The 23,113-nt window shown below is 45.6% G+C and overlaps 1 protein-coding gene across 1 annotated transcript in view; it reads right to left on the reverse strand.

The window, feature by feature from the left end:
* LOC126237916 (serine proteinase stubble) overlaps nt 1-20,710 on the reverse strand; it is a 771,897-nt gene extending 751,187 nt beyond the window's left edge. The window contains exon 1 of the mRNA XM_049947754.1: nt 20,577-20,710. The gene's annotated coding sequence lies outside the window, so the exon portion shown is untranslated. The remainder of the gene's footprint in view (nt 1-20,576) is intronic.
* Between the last annotated feature and the right edge of the window lie 2,403 nt (nt 20,711-23,113).

The following is a 23,113-nucleotide window of genomic DNA, read 5'->3' on the forward strand; positions in this document are numbered from 1 at the left end:
TTGCTAAACTTAGGCGAGTGTGCATTGTTGTCCTTTTTCTGACATTGTAGAGCTTTCGCTGGTTTAGGAATGCTTCCAAAGTTGTATTTAGAGTCCTATATCAGCTCCTTCAATCTCTGGTCAACCTTTCTAATCACCCTATATATTCCATGAAATTTTGGGCTGTATTTTCATTCATTCTAGCCTACATTTTCTATAATAAAAATGGACCGTTACATTTCATGTTACATCTGTGATGAAGATTACGTTGGTTTGTGGAGCGCTAGACATCGTGGTCATAAGCGGCCGTACAAGTTCGAAATCTTCCCATTTCCAGTCTCGGCACGTCCCGAATGATGATGAGAGAATGAGGACGACACAAACACCCAGTCCCCGGGCGAAGAAAATCCCCGACCCGGCCGGGAATCGAACCGGGGACCCCGTGATCCAGAGGCAGCAACGGTAGCCACTAGATCAGGAGCTGCGTACGTATGATATCTGTGTGAATCATTATGTCAATATTTTTTCTGTTCTGAGTACTGACTGAGTAGTGAGCGAACTTGACAATATATATCACACTATTTTGCTTATCTGCTTTTGTTTCTGCTATTGTCGCCAAACATTCAGTTGATTATTATACATCACTCTATGTGTAGTTAATCATGGTTAACCTTTGGCACATATTTCACTACGAGTCGTGTGTTTTGGCTGCAACATTAATGGAATTGCGTGTGACACAAGCTGAAACAACGTTTCCTCCGCCCGCCATGTTGAGTCACAGAAATACACAACCGGCCATAAAAATTGCTACACCAAGAAGAAATGAGGATGATAAACGGATTTTCATTGGACAAAACAAATTATACTAGAACTGACATGTGATTACATTTTCACGCAATTCGAGTGCATAGATCCTGAGAAATCAGTACTCAGAACAACCTCCTCTGAACGTAATAACGGCCTTGATGCGCCTGGGCATTGAGTGAAAGAGAGCTTGAATGGCGTGTACAGCTACAGCTGCCTATGCAGCTTCAACACGATACCACAGTTCATCAAGAGTAGTGACTGGCGTATTGTAACGAGCCAGGTGCTCGGCCACCACTGACCAGACGTTTTCAATTGGTGAGACATCTGGAGAATGTGCTGGCCAGGGCAGCAGTCGAACATTTTCTGTATCCAGAAAGGCCCGTACAGGACCTGCAACATGCGGTCGTGCATTATCCTGCTGAAATGTAGGGTTTCGCACGGATCGAATGAAGGGTAGAGCCACGGGTCGTAACACATCTGAAATGTAACGTCCACTGTTCAAAGTGCCGTCAATGCAAACAAGAGGTGACCGAGACGTGTAACCAATGGCACCCCATGCCATCACGCCGGGTGATACGCCAGTATGGCGATGACGAATACAAGCTTCCAATGGGGGTTCACCGCGATGTCGTTAAATACGAATGCGACCATCAAAAATGGTTCAAATGGCTCTTAACATCTATGGTCATCAGTCCCCTAGAACTTAGAACTACTTAAACCTAACTAACCTAAGGACATCACACAACAGCGAGTCATCACGAGGCAGAGAAAATCCCTGACCCCACCGGGAATCGAACCCGGGAATCGAACCCGGGCGTGGAAAGCGAGAACGCTACCGCACGACCACGAGCTGCGGACAATGCGACCATCATAATGCTGTAAACAGAATCTGGATTCATCCGAAAAAATGACATTTTGCCGTTCGTGCACCCAGGTTCGTCGTTGGGTACATCATCGCAGGCGCTCCTTTCTGTGATGCAGCGTTAAGGGTAACCGCAGCCATGGTTCAAATGGTGCAAATGGCTCTGAGCACTATGGGACTCAACTGCTGAGGTCATTAGTCCCCTAGAACTTAGAACTAGTTAAACCTAAGGACATCACAAACATCCATGCCCGAGGCAGGATTCGAACCTGCGACCGTAGCGGTCTTGCGGTTCCAGACTGCAGCGCCCTTAACCGCACGGCCACTTCGGCCGGCAGCCATGGTCTCCGGGCTGATAGACCATGCTACTGCAAACGTCGTCGAACTGTTCGTGCAGATGCTTGTTGTCTTGCAAACGACTCCATGTGTTCACTCAGGGATCGAGACGTGGCTGCACGATCCGTTACAGCCATGCGGATAAGATGCCTGTCATCTCGACTGCTAGTGATACAAGGCCGTTGGGATCCAGCACGGCGTTCCGTATTACCCTCCTGAACCCACCGATTCCATATTCTGGTAACAGTCATTGGATCTCGACCAACGCGAGCAGCAATGTCGCGATACGATAAACCGCAATCGCGATAGGCTACAATCCGCCCTTTATCAAAGTCGGAAACGTGATGGTACGCATTTCTCCTCGTTACACGAGGCATCACAATAACGTTTCACCAGGCAACGCCGGTCAACTGCTGTTTGCGTATGAGAAATCGATTGGAAACTTTCCTCATGTCAGCACGTTGCAGGTGTCGCCACTGGCGCCAACGTTATGTGAATGCTCTGAAAAGCTAATCATTTGCATATCACAGCATCTTCTTACTGTCGGTTAAATTTCGCGTCTATAGCACGTCATCTTCGTGGTCTAGCAATTTTAATGGCCATTAGTGTAGTTTAGCCACAGGAAAAAATGTCAACAGCGGTTCGCTAGTCATATGCTGATTGTTTCTCTTGTGGCGATAGAACGTTTTCTGTCCGTCTGAATCTTCCCAGCGTGGAATGAAAGGACAAAGAAGAGACGGCTGAGTGTACGTGGCCCAGGCTGGAGAGAAGTCGGCAGGCAGGAATGCCACACAGGCAGACGCACGAGCCACCGGTCTGGCCGACGAAGCCGTCCCCCGGTAACGGGCCGCTGACAGCCGCGGTATCCGTCAGGCCCACGCAGCTGGGGCTGCCTCCTCGGCGCCGCTGTTGCGGTAGCTCTAACGACTGTAGCACCGACACAGACACGTAAAAGCTCTCCACCTGTTTATGTTGCACTCTGCATAGCAACTTGGGTGTTCTCGAGTGAAATGTGTCCCGTATGAAGCTTAGTGTGTAATACTTGACACTGGGTTTCGAACTTTTCCTGGATGGGCACGCGAAGATGTCCTGACAACCGCTAACATTGCTTCTCCTCTCATCGCCGTTTACATCCTTGGTCCAGATTATAATGCAGTCACCCCTGGGAGACATACAGTAATCAGTAAATATTAAAAATAATCATGGAAGTAATAAAAGTGGAAATGATTCAATCGGTTCTTCCAGACTATCACTTACAAATGAAGAATAAAAGCATAACCGGAATCCAACATCATCTCTGTAGAGAGCTTGCGTGTCTGAAACGCAGTAAAGTTTGCGTGTATGCGCGCAGCCTTGGCATTCCGCTACCGACACGCAAATTCGAATTTCGTCTCAAAATGAGCCCTTTGTGAACGATTTTCGTTTCATTGCTAACAGCGACTTCTCTTTCCTATAACCGTGAGATACAGACTCATAGTTCTCTACAGTGTTATTTCATTCACTCTCTCGTCACGGTTAAAGATGGCCTGCCAACGGCTAAGTTCCCGTTTGTCAAGTTATTATCGGTACATTAATGAAATTGAGATAAACTGGGGATTGCGATACTACGTGTCGAGTGTGACCAGCAACATAACGAACAGACGACTATCAGAGTATGTAGTCAATTAGGCGAATATAAAGTCATATTTTTACCGTATTTTGAGCCATAATGAAACGTAGCTACTATGCTCAGTCACAGATCAGCAAATGGAATGTCTATTATTCCATACTGCCTCAGCTCTATGCTGAAGTTCATCTGTCGTAGTGGCTGGCGAATTGTAACATGCCAGTCCTCGGAAACCCATTCAGCGATTTAGTGGTTACAGTAGTATGGGTGCATTGTGTACGTTTTGTTTGATAGTCAGAGGCGTTTCCAAGTATTGTTAGAGCGTTAATTGTTTTAATTTCAGTGTGAAAGTTAATGGGATAGAACGGTAAAAATTTATTAGGTAAAGATAATGGAATTACTATGAAACGAATACCCCTAGCTGCATACAGGCGTTGATGTAAGTCAACAGGGACAGCTGAAAATGTGTGCCCCGACCGGCACTCGAACGCGGGATCTCCTGCTTACATGACAGACTCTCTATCCATCTTTTTTTATTTTCTAATTTTTTTAATCTCATTTTGTTCGTTCATGTTCGTCGCCTTGTTTGGGACGGACGTCCCATGACACCCGTTGAAGTTCGTTATTGAACCATACACAATTTTTTTTTTTTTTTTGATTACAGAAGCCTGCTAACCCTCCGACCGAACACGCTGAGCTACCGTGCCGGCATCTATCTGAGCCACCGAGGACACAGAGGATAGTGCGACTGCTGCAACTTATCTCTGGCACGCCTCCCGTGAGACCCACATTCCCAACGTATTGTCCCGCACTATATTCATAGCGCCCCTGCCCATTATTCTCATTACGCGATGCTTTTTGCCGATTCCCGGAAGAGTTCGGGCACTGTTTATGCATCCGCACAGAAGAAGATGGTCAAATGGCCGGTGAGCCTTAATATATGTATGAAGACAATATAAGTTGCCAATCCTGTGAGAGCAGGTTTAGCTTTACAACAGATACTACAACGACGGCTAAGGAAGATATACATTTGGCCGCAGTAAAACCCACGTAGAACATGTAGTGATCTTCATCAGGCAGTAAATTTCTAAAGTTGCAGCACCACGAAGGCAGCATGTAAAACAAGTCAAATTGCCATCAAGTATAGCGCAGGCTTGGACATGCAAGTGATAACCATCTCAGCGCAACTGCGCGAAGTAGGTAGAAGTAGCGACATCTACATCCTGCATATAAGAAAAGATTACGCACTAGGTTTCTTATTCAGAAATTGCTTTTGTATGTGGGGTTTCTGTGAGACGATCTTATTAAGTCTTGATTCAGAAGGAGAAACGTCTATGGCACGTCTCGGAATTCGCCTTATGAAGACCCGGATTTGCTATTGCATTATCTTTCAACAAAATAACGCAAGACAAAATTGTTCTGCGTCCTTTCGTGATCTGCTGCGCTCAATGAAGAGATCTGGTCTTGGGTTTCCGAGAGAGTGGCATGGTACCACGCGCCGGCCACTGCGACTGGTAGAACTAGCAAAGAGTTGGAGCAGCATTGAGGCCCACGAGAAATCGGGATCCGCAACGAGCTTGAGGCGTCACAGTAGTCACCTTGTAAGACATATTTCACGAATGCTCAGCTCCGAGCAGTCCCACGGGAAATCAATATGTCACTGAAAAGGTACCTATTACGTTGTTGTGTGCTATCGAGAGCCCGCATGCATTCAAATGCTCAGTTAGGAATTGTTAAACTCGTCTGAAATACGAGGAGGGCTGTTCGGAATGTAAGATCCGATTGGTCGTGAAATGGAAACCACAGTAAAAATCAGAACTTTTTGTTCGCAACATTAGCCACCTCTCTAAATAGTCGCCGCTCCGACTTTCCATCACCCTCGTCACAGAAAGCAGCCGCTTGTGCTCTCCGCCAATTGTCTACGCTGGTCCGCCTTTGGTTGTCTGCGTCAAAATGTTGTCTTCGTAGCCAGCGGTTCATGTGGGCAGGGATGAACAACGGAGGGAGCCAATTAAGGGCTGTATTGTGGGTGATCAAACACTTCCTAGTGAAAACGTTGCAGGACAGTCTCCACTAGCCCCGCAGAATCCGGCTGAAAATTGTCTTGAAGACAGAAACGCATGACATTTATGTTATATCGGCTGCATAGCTTCAAACGAAATCTCTCACCAGATCCACATACAGGTCGGGCATTTCTTCGTGAACACTTTGAGCTCTGAACTGAAAGGAGCGATGTGAAGCGACCGAGACGCACACATCTGTGCAAAGTTTTATCGGATTTTCATAGTGGTTTCCATTTCGCGCCTAATCGGACGTTACCTTCACAATACGCCTCGTAGTTACTCGCTCGCCGTCGGAGACGGCTGCTGCTATTTGTAAAGCAGTCGGCACACGGACCGTGCTGTCGAACGTTAACGTTGAGCGTGCCAAGTTCAACGTGCTGCTGAACGCTCAGGAACGATGCGGCTTGTGCTTACGGCACGTGGGCCACAAAGTGGTAAACGCGATCGCAACGCACTCCAGCGGCAGTTGAGGGATGTTTCTAGTTCGTAAATCACACTGTTTACTCGACGGGTGAGCGTAAAATTCCCACGTTAGCTTTATTGAAACGCACATTTCCTCCATCGTCCACGAAAAGGAAAGTACCATGTCCACTCAATAAGTACACAGGCTTATAGAAGTTCCATTACAAACAGTGCGATACAAATTTGGAATGCTTCTCCGCATAAGATAAACATTATCTCATCATTCCCACACTTAAGTAAAACCTCAAGGTCAGTCTTACTTGATAACTGTTCCTACCCAGTAGCAGAATCTTTGCAACATGTGAATTACGAAGCGTAAAAGAAAAAGGAGCAAAATATCTTTATACAAGTAGCGCAAGCTGTCCTGTAGATTAAGCCAATCGAACAAAGTAACCCCTCAAAAAAAGGAACTTATATTTACATAGCATCAAATATTATAGTATATACTTATATTAAACTAATAATAAAGTGTCAGAACCTAATAAAAACGCGAATGTTAAGAAAACAATGGGAGTGTCAAGTTGCCAATCACCGCCGTCAATGAATTTTTATTATAGGACAGTGACGCTACTCATTACATTAAACCAACAACACATGCAGCGCATCTAATCGCATTATCTTAGCCCGTACTGAAAACCTTAATCGTAGACATCTTACTAATTGAAATTTAATTAATACAAATTGTACCAAGAACAATGCGTTTTGGGTGGATCTTCAGTGTGTCGCTGCCTTCAAATAGCCTACTCTCATAATACGCAAGTTACAACAATTGTTTTGCCACGAATATGATGTTTCTCATTATTTTAGTGGAACGAATCACACAGTTAACAACGGGTTTGGAAAGTATTCTTAATTTTCTGATGCTCAGAAACGGCATATATACATATAGGCTTGAAATGAATGCCAATATGGCGCCTCACAACTCTGTACTGAATGGAGACGGCGTGCGTGTGACGTAGGTGGCGTTGTGACATCTCATTGGTCAACGCTCAGACGCACGCTCAGAATATCTGACATGCCAGATATTGCTCTGCACTTTCGGAAAGACCCCCGAACGTTCTATTCCACGGTGTGACGTCAGAAACTCGGCACGCTCAAAGCTCAGCGTTCGGATGCACGGTCCGTGTGCCGACGGCTTAAGACCTCACCAAGCGAAGTGGAGCAGTGGATTCCACACTGGACACGCATTCGGAAGGACGACTGTTCAAACTTGCGTCCAGCCATCCAGATTTAGCTTTCCCGTGATTTCCCCAGATCGGCCAAGGTAAATGCCGGATTGGTTACTTTGAAAGGGCACGGCCGATTTCCTTCTCCATTTGCCACCATCTGAGCTTGTGCTCCGTCTCCAACGATCTCGACGTCGACGGGGCTTTAAACCCAAATTTCCTTCCTTCTTTCTTTCGTAAGACTTCTGCACCGCGGCCCGACTTTCTCGAGCAGCTTGGAATGACCTAATTATATTGCATAATTCAAGAATTCCTCGATACGCATCGCGGTTTAAGGCACTGTCGCCGTAGGAAGTGGCGGCTAGAGAAATTTAATCACTCATTCTTGATGCTGTATTCTATAAGCACAATAAGTTAAATCCCGTTATTTTCTATCGCTCCCGGTATCGGAATTTTGTCGTGAAGCAGTGTACTTAGGCCTTCAGTCTTGTGCCTGAGGTTGTCCCAAGTGCGTGACAAGCAGAGCGCAAGGCGCAGCAATGCCATCCCATCGCGTGCGCCCAGTTGCCGCTCTGATAGGCAGAACCCACTGACTCTGCTGCTTCCATAGCGTCGCCCCACCGCTTGCGGTTATTGCCTTACGAGTGCGGCCCCGCCTAAGAGCACTCGTCATCTCCTACGGTTATACGGCGAGACAGAGGACTCATTGTCGCGGCGGACTTGCAGTTCTCCGTCAACTTGACCTTACCGTAACGGTATCTCAAGGTCGCACTCACACAACGAAACACAACATACCGGACACTCGCAGGTCCCTCAGCGACTTACTAGCCGCATAAGCAATAAATATCTGTTTGTCGGTTGCTGTGTCTCCATTGTATTACTCTCAAATTGTGGCAATAACATTTCGCAAAAAGTGGTCAATAAAAATGCTGTGAAAAGCAGGTAGCAAAATATTAAGCGCAGACGTGTATCTTGGAACTTTTGCATCATGTTTACCCCTTACTCAAAATCTGTGATTTTTAAAACTAAACACGTGGCACGAAAATAATGACCAGTAAGACTGACAAAGGGCTTTTAACTATCTGTCTACATGTATTAGGAAATTCATAAACTTTATTCTTAACTACTATTTGTACAAATTATCTACATTCAATTACTGTCTAACCCTATTAATACTTCAAAAGTAACAAAAAAGTTATAAAAGTAACATTTTAGCTCATTCTGCGCGGAAAAGCATGTTGCTGGATCATGTTGAGCTGTAGATTTGGTGTAGGTGGCTTAGATAGTCGTCTTTCCAACTGGAGTACTACAAAACCCAGACACACGTACACACACACGCGCGCTAGCCCCCGCAAGCGGAAGTTTATCTAGGAAAATCAGATCGGGGTGCATTTTGAAAACACATGTATGAAAACGAGTAGTTGACAACATTGTCACATCTTGCAGTGCATCAGAATGTACAGAGGAACGTATATCACCCTACACTACTGTCTCAGCTTTTTTTGTTTTGTTTTTTAGACGCCTAGTCATAGTTAAACTGCATGCATGTGTCTACTAAACTCGCAATGCACGATCGCGTATTTGCTCCTGCCAAGTCCATGTAGGGCGGCTCCTCGGTGGAGTACACAAACGACGAAAGGAGCCATCCCGATAAGAATGTTTTTAGTCGCCTGGAGGTACGCTTTCGGGAGACCAGTAATCTTCATCCGTAGGTAATGGACAGAGGTCATCGAAGGGCTAGACGTACTCTACAAACAGCGGACGCGATTCTTGGACCGTTCAACAATCATCTCGACGAAGTATCCGTGATACTGCAAGGCAGTTTTAGAAATCTCAAAGACTTGTTGTTGAAGTGTTCCACAACGAAGAACTGCACCCATATAATTACACTCAACACCATCGGCCAGAAGACCGGATTCGATGAGTACAGTTCTGTGAATGGATTTTCCATCAAGTGAAAGATGAAGAACATTTTATGAATAACTGGATATGGACTGACGAATCTATCTTCACTCCTGAAGGTGTTTTTAACCTCAACAGCAGCCGTTATTGATAGGAGCACAATCCACATGTCACAAACGTGTGGGCTGGAATAGTGGGGCAAATGATTTTGCGCCTTTTCGAAGTTGAATGTATTGTGCGTTTCTTTGCAGTACTTTGGCTGACGCTTTAGAAAACGTTTCACTTGGTGTTCGGTAACAGCTATGGTTTTAGTGTGACGGTGCACCGCCACAATTTGGAATGAATGCGCGTAACTATTTAAATAAAGTGTTTCCATGGATATGGTTTGCTCGCGGGGTTCATTGTTCTGACCTCTACATTTCCCAGACCTTAATCTACTAGATTTACAAATGTGGGAAAACTTAAAGCAACAAGTTTACAGTGGTCCACTCATAGATGTACGCCACCTAATAGCTCACGTTCGTGCCGCTCTGGCAATGGTGGATGCAGTTGTGTTGCGTAGGGTCCAGCAAAGTATGTTCCAGCGAGCAGCAAAGTATTTGCAGATGCGAGGTGGTCTCTTTGAACATCTCAAAAGAGAACGTTGCTCGTATGTGAACGTACCGCCTCTTCACAGATAAGCGTGGACGTCAAACGTACAGAGTGAAATTATTATGCGTACCGTAACGTTCAATCTAGAATAGCCTATCTGTCGTGTTTTCTCGTATCTCAGAGGATACAGACGATGTTATTGTATCCACCATTATTTTCTCTTGGCTTTATCTGTGTCATAAATGGAACAAACTGTTCGTTTAAGTCTGTAAGAAGTTCACAAGTTTATATTATATCACACACACACACACACATATATATATATATATCTGCAGAAGTTTTTCTTTATCGGGAACAGATGAAAATGAGAAGGTGCTAAATCTGGACTGTATGGAGATGCCATGTGATGGTGAGATTCTGTCTCTGAAATTCTGCTGTGGTGACACGTGAAGTGTGTATTTTGGCATTGTCATGCTGCAGAAAAACATTTCCCTTTCGGGTCGTAATGGTGTACCCACGTTTCGTCTCCTGTAACAGTTGAATGGCGAAAGGCGTCACCTTCATTCTAGTAAAGCAAAAGGCGCTCTTGACAAATTTCAAGTCTGTGCGTTTTCATTTCAGGAGTCAGCATCCGGGGTACCCGTGGTGCACAGACCTTTCGATAGCCAAGCAAAGCAATAATGTGACCCACATGTTCTTGTGAAATGCCGATTGTGCTTGCAATTGATCTCTGAGTGATATGTCCTGAATCACTCTGTCAACATTTTGCTTGTGAAAATCGGTGATTGCTGTCACAGGACGCATCTTTGTTTGTTTGTCACGCAGGTCAGATCTTCCCGCTCTAACATCTTTAAACATACTCGCCCATCGACGCACAGTACTCAAATCAACACAATGACCGTAAACTGCTTTCATTCTCTGATGAATCTCCTTTGGGGTGACACCTTCTACTGTCAAGAATTCAATGACTGTACGGTGCTTAAATCGCATTGACCGACCGCCTGCGCAGGGTTCCATACTTTCCACTGTAACAACACAACTGTTCAGTGCTAAGGCTCCCCGCCAACTGGAGCTGTAGAGAAGAGGCTACGGAACAAGGCAGTGCCTGCCGCATACCAATGCTACCAACTGTTGAAGAGTTACGAAGGTGGAGGCATAGCTTTTCAGTCAACCCTCGTATCTGGATTCATTTGATAACTGGAACGGCACTCATATAACGGATTGTATGGCACAGGCAACTGGAACGACAGACATATACAACACTTAAATAATTCAGCTTAAGCAATAATTGCGCTTTCATTTATTTCTCATTACCTCATTCCTTCGGTGCGTTCACTGTTGCAGCTTACAAGGGATAATACATTCTGCAATGGGTACTATATAACTTGAGAGTCCAAAGATGTCCAACGTAGCTTTGGAGGAAACTTCAAGGGTAGAAGAGTTCCATGGACCACGGCCATACAACCCGGAAGAATTCTCGGCATCTGAAAAGTGAGTTTCTAACAAAGTCTCACACACTTTTTTTGAAAAAGAAGAATCCCATGGAAAAAGATGTATATGTCTGGCCCATATAGTGACGAGAAACGCATCTGAGCAACATCTTCCGTAAATTTGTATTGTTGTGCAGCTAACACAGTTTAGCGGTTATGAGCAGAGGGTGCGAACAGGTATTTTACTAAGAGTGCCACTCTATTACTAAGCAGTTGTGCCGTGATTCGAGTGCCGTAACAACCGTGAGAAGCAGTGAACTCTGGAGTCGGTATTTGAATTGTAAACTATTTTCTTACGCTTTACAGGTGTATTCTAACAGTTTCTTTTGTCCCTGACGCACGCCTACTTTCTCCGGGACGTCCGCTTCACTCACCGGCTTCCCCGGAACCTGTGTCGCGTGACACAGGGCGTGTGACTCAGGAGCTCACGTGACTCTGCCGTCCCGGAAAGGCCACTGATACCGCACCACCGTCACAACGAGAACGGCACCCACACGTCGCATCATGTCGCGCTAGCCGGCGATTAAGTTGTTTGGTGCATAGCTGTACGCCCGCATTACCATATGAATTGCTAGCTCGCTTTGGCAGGGATCCAAAACCAGGCCTCTGCCTGTCACTTTCAGTTTCCGCATGCCTAGTAAGCTATTGGCGATCTGCCCTGGCAGAAGTGTTTCTGCCTTGTATTAGTAGTGTATGTGGTTTTACAATTGTAAGACTTGACCGAATTTGTTCGGCCTGCATCTTTACTGGAACGGTTGACAACCAATTGGTCTGATGACTGATAATTTTTTCTTTCTTTCATGGGAACATAATGAGGTTGCTAAGAATGTTGAGTTTTAGATTGCTAAGGATGTTGAGTATTTTTACGTAATTTTTATATTTTTCTTGTTAAAATTCAAGTACTGTTGTTTTCTAGTGAGAGCATTGACCTGATGATCTGTAATATGGAGGTAAAATTTGGCCACATACTATCCTCGTCCTCTTGCTACGACCTGTGTTGTAACACACAATTATTCACCTGAGCGTAAGGATTTACCGTACGAACTATGCGGTAGTCGAATAAATTGTTTTATGTACGTGTTCAGAGCTTAGCCTTTGGGTGGATTATGTGAACCTGATCACCCAACAACTAGTTGCTCAATATTCTACTGGGAACAGCTTTTATTGCGGTTTATCAGGTGTAAATGAAAATGTGGTGTCACCGCCAGACACCACACTTGCTAGGTGGTAGCTTTTAAATCGGACGCGGTCCGTTAGTATACGTCGGACCCGCGTGTCGCCACTATCAGTGATTGCAGACCGAGCGCCGCCACATGGCAGGTCTAGTCTAGAGACACTCCCTAGCACTCGCCCCAGTTGTACAGCCGACTTTGCTAGCGATGGTTCACTGCCTACATACGCTCTTATTTGCAGAGACGACAGTTTAGCATAGCCTTCAGCTACGTCATTTGCTGCGACCTAGCAAGGCGCCATATTCAGTTTATATGTCTTCTGAACAGATAATATTGTGAATCATGTACCGTCAAGAGCGACGATCATCATTAATGGATTCAAGTTAAATATCAAACTAATTACGTCCGCTTTCTGAATTCTAATTCCTTGTCATGTTCCAGACCTCACGTCAGTATAGTTCTTCCCTCCTCACGCCAGCCTGCGTGAGCTAAAAAGCGTGCATTTCGGCCTCCTCTAGTAACACGGGTTTGGCTCTTCAGCCAACACAACAGAAAACACATTTAAAATCACAATACTAGAGCAGTTTTAACAGGCCGCCTATTACAACCTTAATCGTGCTTAATAGCGTCTCCACATACTATGATGAACATCATCAACATAGTATCCAGTTTCGTTTATCGTATAATATAAGCATTATATATTTTCATCCGACCCGTATAGCTGCTACGACATGTGTACTAAGGTTTCTGTTGTCTGGGCCGTGTGATAAGAGCAGTGTTATGGTTGGGTGGTTAATTTGGAGGAGGGGATCAAGCAGCGAGGTCATCGGTCCCATGGGATTAGGGAACGATGGGGAAGGAAGTCGGCCGTGCCCTTTCAAATGAACCAACCCGGCATTTACCTGGAGCGATTTAGGGAAATCACGGAAAATCTGAACCAGGATGGCCGGACGCGGGTTTTAGCCGTCGTCCTTCCGAATGCGAGTCCAGTGTGTCGATCGCTGCGCCAACTCGACCGGTAGTGTTACGGTGTCAGCCGATAGTTAAATCTATAATATTAGTTACGATCGATTGGGTTATGCTTTTAGCATATGCAAGTGGCAGAGAACTTGGAGAAAAACCTGCATTCATCGAGCTGATTGAAAAACAATATCGAAGCGCCTGATCAATAAATAAATAATACACCACCAACCCAGCGAGTCGAGTCGACACGCAGGAGCAAGGAACTGTTATGGTCCGGCTCGGTTATACACGCGGACCTAACAGTACAAATGAAAACCCTGTGTCTTCATTAGAAAGGAAACTAAATGGGTATCATAAATAAAACCCATTAAAGAACTCTCATAAATTGTCGTCCATTTAGAAATCGTTTATCATGTGTTTCAAGTGATGCTCATTCAGCGACTAGCACAGAAAGTATACACTATTCTTTCTGAAGCTTATAGATGAAAATCAAACCATGTGCTATAGCATGTAACTATGAGTATTTCTTAGCTATCACAGAAAATAACAGTTTTTCCGTAACAGGATTTGCAGTTATTTTCCCATGTAAAGCAGCATGATCTTTTTGTTATAAAGAAACAGTCATAATACGAGTTCTATTCTTTGGTATATAACTACTATATCCCTGCGTGTAAAGGTAGGTCTTTCCTGCGAGGAGAAGATCATATTAAGGAAGAATTGACAAACAGGCAGCGCAGAATTCAATTATAAACGTGACCCCTTAAATCAGAAAACTCAAAGAGGCTGCCCCTTCTACTCTACAGTGACAATAAGTGTTTCATATAAGCGCCTCGCATCAATTGCGACTTCTCTGTATTGAATACGTTTGATTACGTTTGGCCTGTCATTGTCATTTTATCTCTTTCATCTAAGTATCGTCGTTTCCTCCTACGTATTTTTCTGAAGTAGTTTTTGGTAAGAAAACAAACGATTATATCACGGAAGAAGAAGAGAACTCCGAGGACAAAGGGGGTGAATGCAGGGGTATTGCGCTAGCTGTAGTCAAGTATTATTTGGAACAGAAACTAAGTACTGCGACACGTGACGTAGTGGGACTAATTTCCTTTTCCACTCATCCTAACTAGGTTTGCATATATTTCCTTAAATCATTTCAGGTTAATTGTTGGTAAGATTTCCATCAAAAAGACCACAGCAGATATCCTGTCTCCGTAGTTGCTCAGCATCTTAGTCTCCAATGGCGTCGACGTAGACGCAACACTGAACTCCAGACTCAGCGCGGCGGATTGCTAAGCGAAGGGGCCCTGATTCGATTCACGGCAGGGTCGGAGATTTTCTCCACTCGGGTACCGGGTGATGTGTTGTCCTTACGTTCGTATCCTCATAAATGACATTCCACTGTTGGGATGGTTGTATGGGCACGTTCCGAAAGCCAATCGAAAAACTGCAGAATTACTTCCATGTGCATATTCTTATCTAATGTAATGAGTGGTGAGGAACAGTTGAACTTCTATATCTTTATCGAACACGGCAGATTTTCCTACGTAGAAATAATTCTGGATATGTTAGTTAGTACGTATTGTATTTCACCTTCTCTTAGACTTGATGTATCTTCAATTCCGAGCGGGTTTTAACTGAACCACCTACGCCAATGGTTCAAATGGCTCTGAGCACTATGGCACTCAACTGCTGAGGTCATTAGTCCCCTAGAACTTAGAACTAGTTAAACCTAACTAACCTAAGGACATCACAAACATCCATGCCCGAGGCAGGATTCGAACCTGCGACCGTAGCGGTCTTGCGGTTCCAGACCTACGCCAATCTCGAAGTAAAAATTTACAACCAGTTAGCTCACTAGTGACAGCAGATTTGCAGAAAAATGCTCGAACAACGTACCAGTTTACCTTCCTTATAATAGCCGGCCGTTGTAGCCGAGCGGTTATAGGGGCTTCAGTCCGGAACCGTGCTGCTGTTATGGTCGCAGATTCGAATCCTGACTCTGGCGTGGATGTGTGTGATGTCCTTAGGTTAGTTAGGTTTAAGTAGTTCTAAGTCTAGGGGACTGATGACCTGAGATGTTGTGTCCCATAATGCTTAGAGCCATTTGAGCCTTCCTTATAACAGAGTTTGGCCGTAGGGCAGAGAAAACGATAATCACAATTACAGAATTTATCACGAACGTCGTCCATCTGAAGCTTTACACCGGTTCTGATAATCACGATGAGGGCTGACATTAAATCCCATCAAGAAAGTACCCAGTCGTTAGTAAGTGGCTCTGAGCATTATGGGACTTAACTTCTGAGGTCATCAGTCGCCTAGAAGTTAGAACTACTTAAACCTAACTAACCTAGGACATCAAACACATTCATGCCCGAGGCAGGATTCGAACCTGCGACCGTAGAGGTCGCGCGGTTCCAGACTGTCGCGCCTAGAACCGCTCGGCCACTCCGGCCGGCTCTTTAGTAAAAATCGAGGGCTATATCTAAAGAAAAACTCGAATATTTGAGTGGTAAAACAAACGGAACAGAAATCTCGGCCAGAATCGCTTATGAGATCTGTTATCAACACAAGGTTTGAGACTACGTAGAAGCAAGACCGGCAGAATTATTGTGAGATTTCCTACGAGACTACATGTGATAGCGCAATGGCAAAGCACAGAGATTAGAGTGGTTTCACATTTCACTGATACACAGGCTGCTGGAGTGACGTGGAACGCTCAGGTCAGGTCACGAATCATCTGTTTGCGAAGAGATTTTATCCGTAAACCTTGGAGTTAGTATAGCATCGTAATCAGAAAACAAAAGTTAATAAGGGCTTCAAAAGCTGCCTGGCATGACGAGAAAAGAGACGGAGAAACGACAAGAAACATAGGATCCTATGACTACAATACCAGAGAGTCGCAACTGTAAACAGTACACTCAAACAAAAATCAGGTTGAAATAATTTGTAGGGATATGAAATGGAACGACTGCGTACGCTCAGTCGCAAGTAAACAAAGTGGCCTGTTTTCGTTCATTGACAAGATAGTGGCAAAATATTCAGTCCACAAGGCACTCCTAGAATACTGCTCAACTGTGTAGGACACATACCAAATAGGATGACATTATTGAAAGTATACATAGTAGGGCAGTACGAATAGCCCCAAATCTGTTTAACACATAGGAGAGTGTCACGGGAACGGCGAAATACCTGTACTGGTAGGCGCTTGATGGCAGACCGTCCCGTGAAAGCATACAAAATTCCAAGAATGAGCTTTAAGCGAGGAATCTAGGAATAAACTACACCCCAAATGCATCGCTCCTGAACTGGTCGGAAAGCGAAGGTTTCGGTAAATGTATGATAACTGAAGAAAACTTCACAAGCCAAGATCCAAATCGACTGATATTATTAAAAGAGGCACACAGTTCCAGTACGTTCATGGGAGAAACGCTACGTGCTATAAACTCGATGCTGACAGCGTAGCTCTATCGTAACCGGCCATCCAGTAAAATGCCTTTTCACCGATCTCGGCTTGTGAAGTTTTCTTCAGTTACCATACACTGCAGATCGCCTCCAGACTGACTACGTCTGGAATATACAGGGTGGCGCACGAAACGTGTTACCAATTGTTTCTTTCACAATTTACGACGCACATTAGATATCCCGCTTGGATCTCTACAGCAGTACCAGCAGAGCTTGGAAAAACAAATGAGTTACGAAATGACGTGTAATTCACGATACTGCTGCTAGGAGACTAGTAAGCAGCAATGGCTGACAACGGAAGACTGACGACACAGCAACGATCGGCAATTGTGTTACTTTTTCATGAAACGAAAAGCCTTGTTGTGACTCAGAGGCATTTTCGACAACAGTTTAACACACGATGGGTCCCTTGCAAGAAGACCATCCACAGGTTGTACGATAAATTTGTACAGGAAGGAACAGCATTGGAAGCGAAGCGACCTCGGCCTTAGCCTGTTTGTTCGCCGGAGAATATTGAAGCGGTACGAGTTGCTGTACAGAGAAGTCCCGGGAAATCGTGTAGAAAGGCAGCAGTGCAACTGGGAATATCCAGACGCTCCGTTCAACACATCTCCATATGTACCCATACAAGATGACCTGTGCACAGAAGCTCACTGAAGAACACAAGCAGCAGAGACTACTGTTTGCTCAGTGGGCGGACGATAGGGAAGAAACTCTCAACAACGTTTGGTTTTCAGACGAGGCGCATTTTCATTTAGACGGTTTGGTTAACAAAATTTACGCTTTTGGGCCACTGAAAATCCACAAGTGCTGCATGAACGACAACATTATGCTCCGAGGATTACATCTGGGCAGCAATTTCTAGTCACGGACTTATTGGACCCTTTTTCTTTGAAGAAACTGTGAACAGCGAGCCTTATTTGAACATGCCTCGCAATAGTTTCATTCCACAGCTTCCTGCTACTGCCTTGCCCTTCAACACGCAGTGGCTCATGCAAGATGGAGCAAGGCCATATACTGCAAACACTGTGTTGGAGTTTTTACTCGAGCATTTCCACATGCGGATCATTTCACTCAGGTTTCCAGGTCGCTTCAATGACGGACAAAATTGCCCCCCCCCCCCCCCCCCTCCCCAACAGTCCAGACCTCAATCCATGTGACTTTTTTCTTTGGGGGTACCTAAAGGAAAAAATTTTCCAGAAACGTCCACGTGTTTTAATGGAGCTCAGAAGACTTATTCTTCAAGCTTGCAGTGAAATTACGGAAGACATGTGCCGTAGGGTAATCACTAACGTCAGTGTTCGTTTGAAGGAAGTTAGGAAACGAAATGGTGGACATATGGAGCATGTGTTGAGTTAGAACAAATCTCCATGGACGGCTCTTCATCGTAGTATATGATCCTTTCAGATTGTATCGACAATAAAGTTTATATTCAAAAACAAAATGGTAACACATTTCGTGCGCCACCCTGTATTACTGGCGCGCACCTAAGCATTTGTCTCGATCATTCTTCCCGCACTTCTACATCTATATCTACATCTACATACATACTCCGCAATCCACCATACGATGCGTGGCGGAGGAAACCTCATACCACAACTGGGATCTTCTCTCCCTGTTCCACTCCCAAACAGAACGAGGGAAAAATGACTGCCTATATGCCTCTGTACGAGCCCTAATCTCTCATATCTTATCTTTGTAGTCTTTCCGCGAAATGTAAGTTGGCGGCAGTAAAATTGTACTGCAGTCAGCCTCAAATGCTGGTTCTCTAAATTTCCTCAGTAGCGATTCACGAAAAGAACGCCTCCTTTCCTCTAGAGACTCCCACCCGAGTTCCTGAAGCATTTCTGTAACACTCGCGTGATGATCAAGCCTACCAGTAACAAATCTAGCAGCCCGCCTCTGAATTGCTTCTATGTCCTCCCTCAGTATGACCTGATAGGGATCCCAAACGCTGGAGCAGTACTCAAGAATAGGTCGTATTAGTGTTTTATAAGCGGTCTCCTTTACAGATGAACCACATCTTCCCAAAATTCTATCAATGAACCGAAGACGACTATCCGCCTTCCCCAAAACTGCCATTACATGCTTGCCCCACTTCATATCGCTCTGCAAATATTTAATCGACGTGACTGTGTCAAGCGCTACACTACTAATGGCGTATTCAAACATTACGGGATTCTTTTTCCTATTCATCTGCATTAATTTACATTTATTTATATTTAGAGTTAGCTGCCATTCTTTACATCAATCACAAATCCTGTCCAAGTCATTTTGTATCCTCCTAGAGTCACTGAACGACGACACCTTCCCGTACACCACAGCATCATCAGCAAACAGCCGCACATTGCTATCCACCCTATCCAAAAGATCATTTATGTAGATAGAAAACAACAGCGGACCTACCACACTTCCCTGGGGCACTCCAGATGATACCCTCACCTCCGATGAACACTCACCATCGAGGACAACGTACTGGGTTGATGATGATGAGCGTTTGGCGTCAGTGGCCGGGAGGCCCCTCGCGGGGCAGGTCCGGCCGCCATATCGCAGGTCTTATTACATTCGGCGCCACATTGGGCGACCTGCACGCCGGATGGGGATGAAATGATGATGAACACAACACAACACCCAGTCCCTGAGCGGAGAAAATCTCCTACCCAGCCGGGAATCGAACCCGGGCCCAGAGGTCGGCAATCCGACACGCTGACCACTCAGCTACTGGGGCGGACTAACGTACTGGGTCCTATTACTTAAGAAGTCTTCGAGCCACTCACATACTTGGGAACCAATCCCATGTGCTCGTACCTTAGTTAGGAGTCTGCAGTGGGGCACCGAGTCAAACGCTTTCCGGAAGTCAAGGAATATGGCATCCGTCTGCTACCCTTCATCCATGGTTCGCAAGATATCACGTGAAAAAAGGGCGAGTTGCGTTTCGCAGGAGCGATGCTTTCTAAAGCCATGCTGATGCATGGACAGCAACTTCTCTGTCTCGAGGAAGTTCATTATATTGGAACTGAGAATATGTTCGAGAATCCTGCAACAAACCGATGTTAAGGATATTGGTCTGTAATTTTGAGGATCCGTTGTTCTACCCTTCTTATATACAGGCGTCACCTGCGCTTTTTTCCAGTCGCTCGGGACTTTACGTTGGGCAAGAGATTCGCGATAAATGCAAGTAAGGAGCCAATGCAGTAGAGTACTCTCTGTAAAACCGAATTGGAATCCCATCAGGACCTGGCGATTTATTTATTTTCAACCCACTCAGCTGCTTCACAACCGCAAGAATGTCTATCACTATGTCCTCCATACGGGAATCTGTACGAGACTCAAACGGCGGTATGTTTGTACGATACTCCTGCGTGAAAGATTTCTCAATTGCTAAATTTAAAATTTCAGCTTTCGTTTTGCTGACTTCCATTGCCAGGCCAGACTGATCAGTGAGTGACTGGATGGAAGCTTTCGACCCGCTTGCCGATTTTACGTAAGACCAGAATTTCATACGTGAGTAGAACTGGAAGAATTTTGATAAATGGTTCAAAGGGAAATACCCTCTGCTATGCAGTTCACTGTGGTTTGGAGAGTATAGACGCAGGGGTAGGTCCCTGTAAGGTCCAGCTACGACGCTCCAGCGACTTTGTCGGCTCATCGGCGCGAGTCGAAAAGCGCGGCAGGCGATCAGCTGTTGGTGGCCGCAGCGCGCATGCGCGGAGCTCACCTGCGGCCGCGGCGTCTGTAGCGGACTCTGCCGGCGGAGGCTGTCGCAGGCGCGGGCGCGGGAGCTGAGCTGTGCTGGCGCGGTCGGCGTGCGGCGTGGCGCGGTGGTCAGGACTGAGGCACTCGCGTCAGCTGCGTCCGCCGGTCTGCATGTCAGGCTGAAGCACGCACTGTCACTGTCGCCGGCACACTGGCCGAGAGAGGAGCCGCGCCGCGCAGCGCCGCTCCGCGCCGACCCACATCCCATCCCCGGCGTACGCCCAGATGTGGGTCACTCTCTCTCATCCCGTGGCCGGCTCCTCCAATCACGAGACTCTGGTGCCACCGAGCGTCTCATTGAGCGGCGGCGCGCCTCCCTCCCTGGCCGGTGGGCTGTCCCCGCGCCGGCACCGCCCGGGCTCCTCTGCTCGTGGGGCAGAGCTCCACACAGTGCGCTGTGCGCTGTCTCTACACTGCTGGGAGCGACCTCTGCTACTAACCACGCTGCGCAACACCTTCCGGGCAGAGCTGGTGCAGGCGTTTGTTGAAGGGCTAGAGACTCGAGCAGTGTTCAAACTGTCCCGTTCTTTGATCCACTAGATTTTGGGTATATACAGCCGCTCTCCTGTTTCGAATAACGGGTGCGAGCGCAGTAGCTTCAGACTGTTAGCGCAGCGAGAAGATGGCCTAAGGGTACACGGTCAAAATATCAATTGAGGAACTGGAGTTTCTACGTCTCCACGCTCGAAATCTAATAGATCATTCAACAAGCCGCAGAAATATGAGGAATCATATGAACGGCTCATTTCAATTGTGGTACAAGTCCATTTTAGTTCATTCTGAGATACAGAGTCCTAAAGTTAAATGAGCGCTGAAAAATCTGCAGTTGAGATACCAGAAATATTCAAGTATATATACAGGGTGATCAAAAAGTCAGTATAAATTTGAAAACTCAATAAACCACGGAATAATGTAGATAGAGAGGTAAAAATTTACACACATGCTTGGAATGACATGGGGTTTTATTAGAACAACAACAAAAAAAAAACAAAGTTCACAAAATGTCCGACAGATGGCGCTGGACAGCAAAACGTCAGTAACTGCTACCGTGACGGGGGAGACGTACGCCGATATGTTACAGAATCGCATCATCCCCAGCCTGGATGATAAAGACCTGCTGGAACGTACGATGTTTATGCAGGATGGCGCTCCACCCCAAATTGCTAGACGCGTGAAAGATCTCTTGCGCGCTTTGTTTGGTGATGATCGTGTGCTCAGCCGCCACTTTCGTCGTGCTTGGCCTCACAGGTCCCGAGACCTCAGTCCGTGCGATGATTGGCTTTGGGGTTATCTGAAGTCGCAAGTGTATCGTGATCGACCGACATCTCTAGGGATGCTGAAAGACAACATCCGACGCCAATGCCTCACCATAGCTCCGGACATGCTTTACAGTGCAGTTCACAACATTATTCCTCGACTACAGCTATTGCTGAGGAATGATGGTGGGCATATTGAGCATTTCCTGTGAAGAACATCATCTTTGCTTTGTCTTACTTTGCTATACTAATTATTGCTATTCTGATCAGATGAAGCGCCATCTGTCGGACATTTTTGAAGTTTTGTATTTTTTCGGTTCTAATAAAACCCCATGTCATTCCAAGCATGTGTGTCAATTGTACTTCTCTATCTACATTATTCCGTGATTTATTCAGTTTTCAAATTTATACTTCAGTTGATATATCGGGTGATCAAAATATGTACTTGAATATTTCTGGTATCTCAACTGCAGATTTTTCAGCGCTCATTTAACTTTAGGACTCTGTATCTCAGAATGAACAAAAATGAACTTGTACCACTATTGAGATAAGCCCTTCATATCACGTTCTTTATTGAACAGTGGAAACGTCTTTCATGTTAATGGTGTACTTTCCAGTGTTCATCCGAGATGATGATTTCATTTTTCTGCACCCAGGTTTTTTCAGGAGCTGCAAGTGTCATTCGTACTCAGTGTCTGGACTCCGATCAGACTTCCTGACAGATTAAAACTGTATATCGGACAGGGACTGGAACGACAACTAAGATAACCAAGCACGAGTGAGTAGACACTCTCACACATTTATTTCCGCCAGTAGATCTGTCCTGTCCTACCTTCCATCCAAAGAAGTTGTCCTGCATCCTTGCTGGCGTGGTACTCGCTAGGCGCAAGGACATGAGGGACAAATGGCTTAGCCGGAGACTAGGGGTTCGTTCAAAAAATGGTTCAAATGGCTCTGAGCACTGTGGGACTTAACATCTGAGGTCATCAGTCCCCTAGAACTTAGAACTACTTAAACCTATCTAACCTAAGGACATCACACACATCCATGCCCGAGGCAGGAGTCGAACCTGCGCTGAAGCGCCTAGAACCGCTCGGTCACATAGGCCGGCATTACGGGTTCGTCCCCACGATGAAATTTCCCTCTCCTGCGAAGTGTGTACTGACTTCAATTTTCCTGGCAGATTATGTAAATCTGTAACGGCAGATCGTGAGTCGCGTTTGGATAGCTCAATTGTAAAAGC

The sequence above is a fragment of the Schistocerca nitens genome, chromosome 1, assembly GCF_023898315.1.
Source record: "Schistocerca nitens isolate TAMUIC-IGC-003100 chromosome 1, iqSchNite1.1, whole genome shotgun sequence".
NCBI classification, from domain to species: domain Eukaryota; kingdom Metazoa; phylum Arthropoda; class Insecta; order Orthoptera; family Acrididae; genus Schistocerca; species Schistocerca nitens.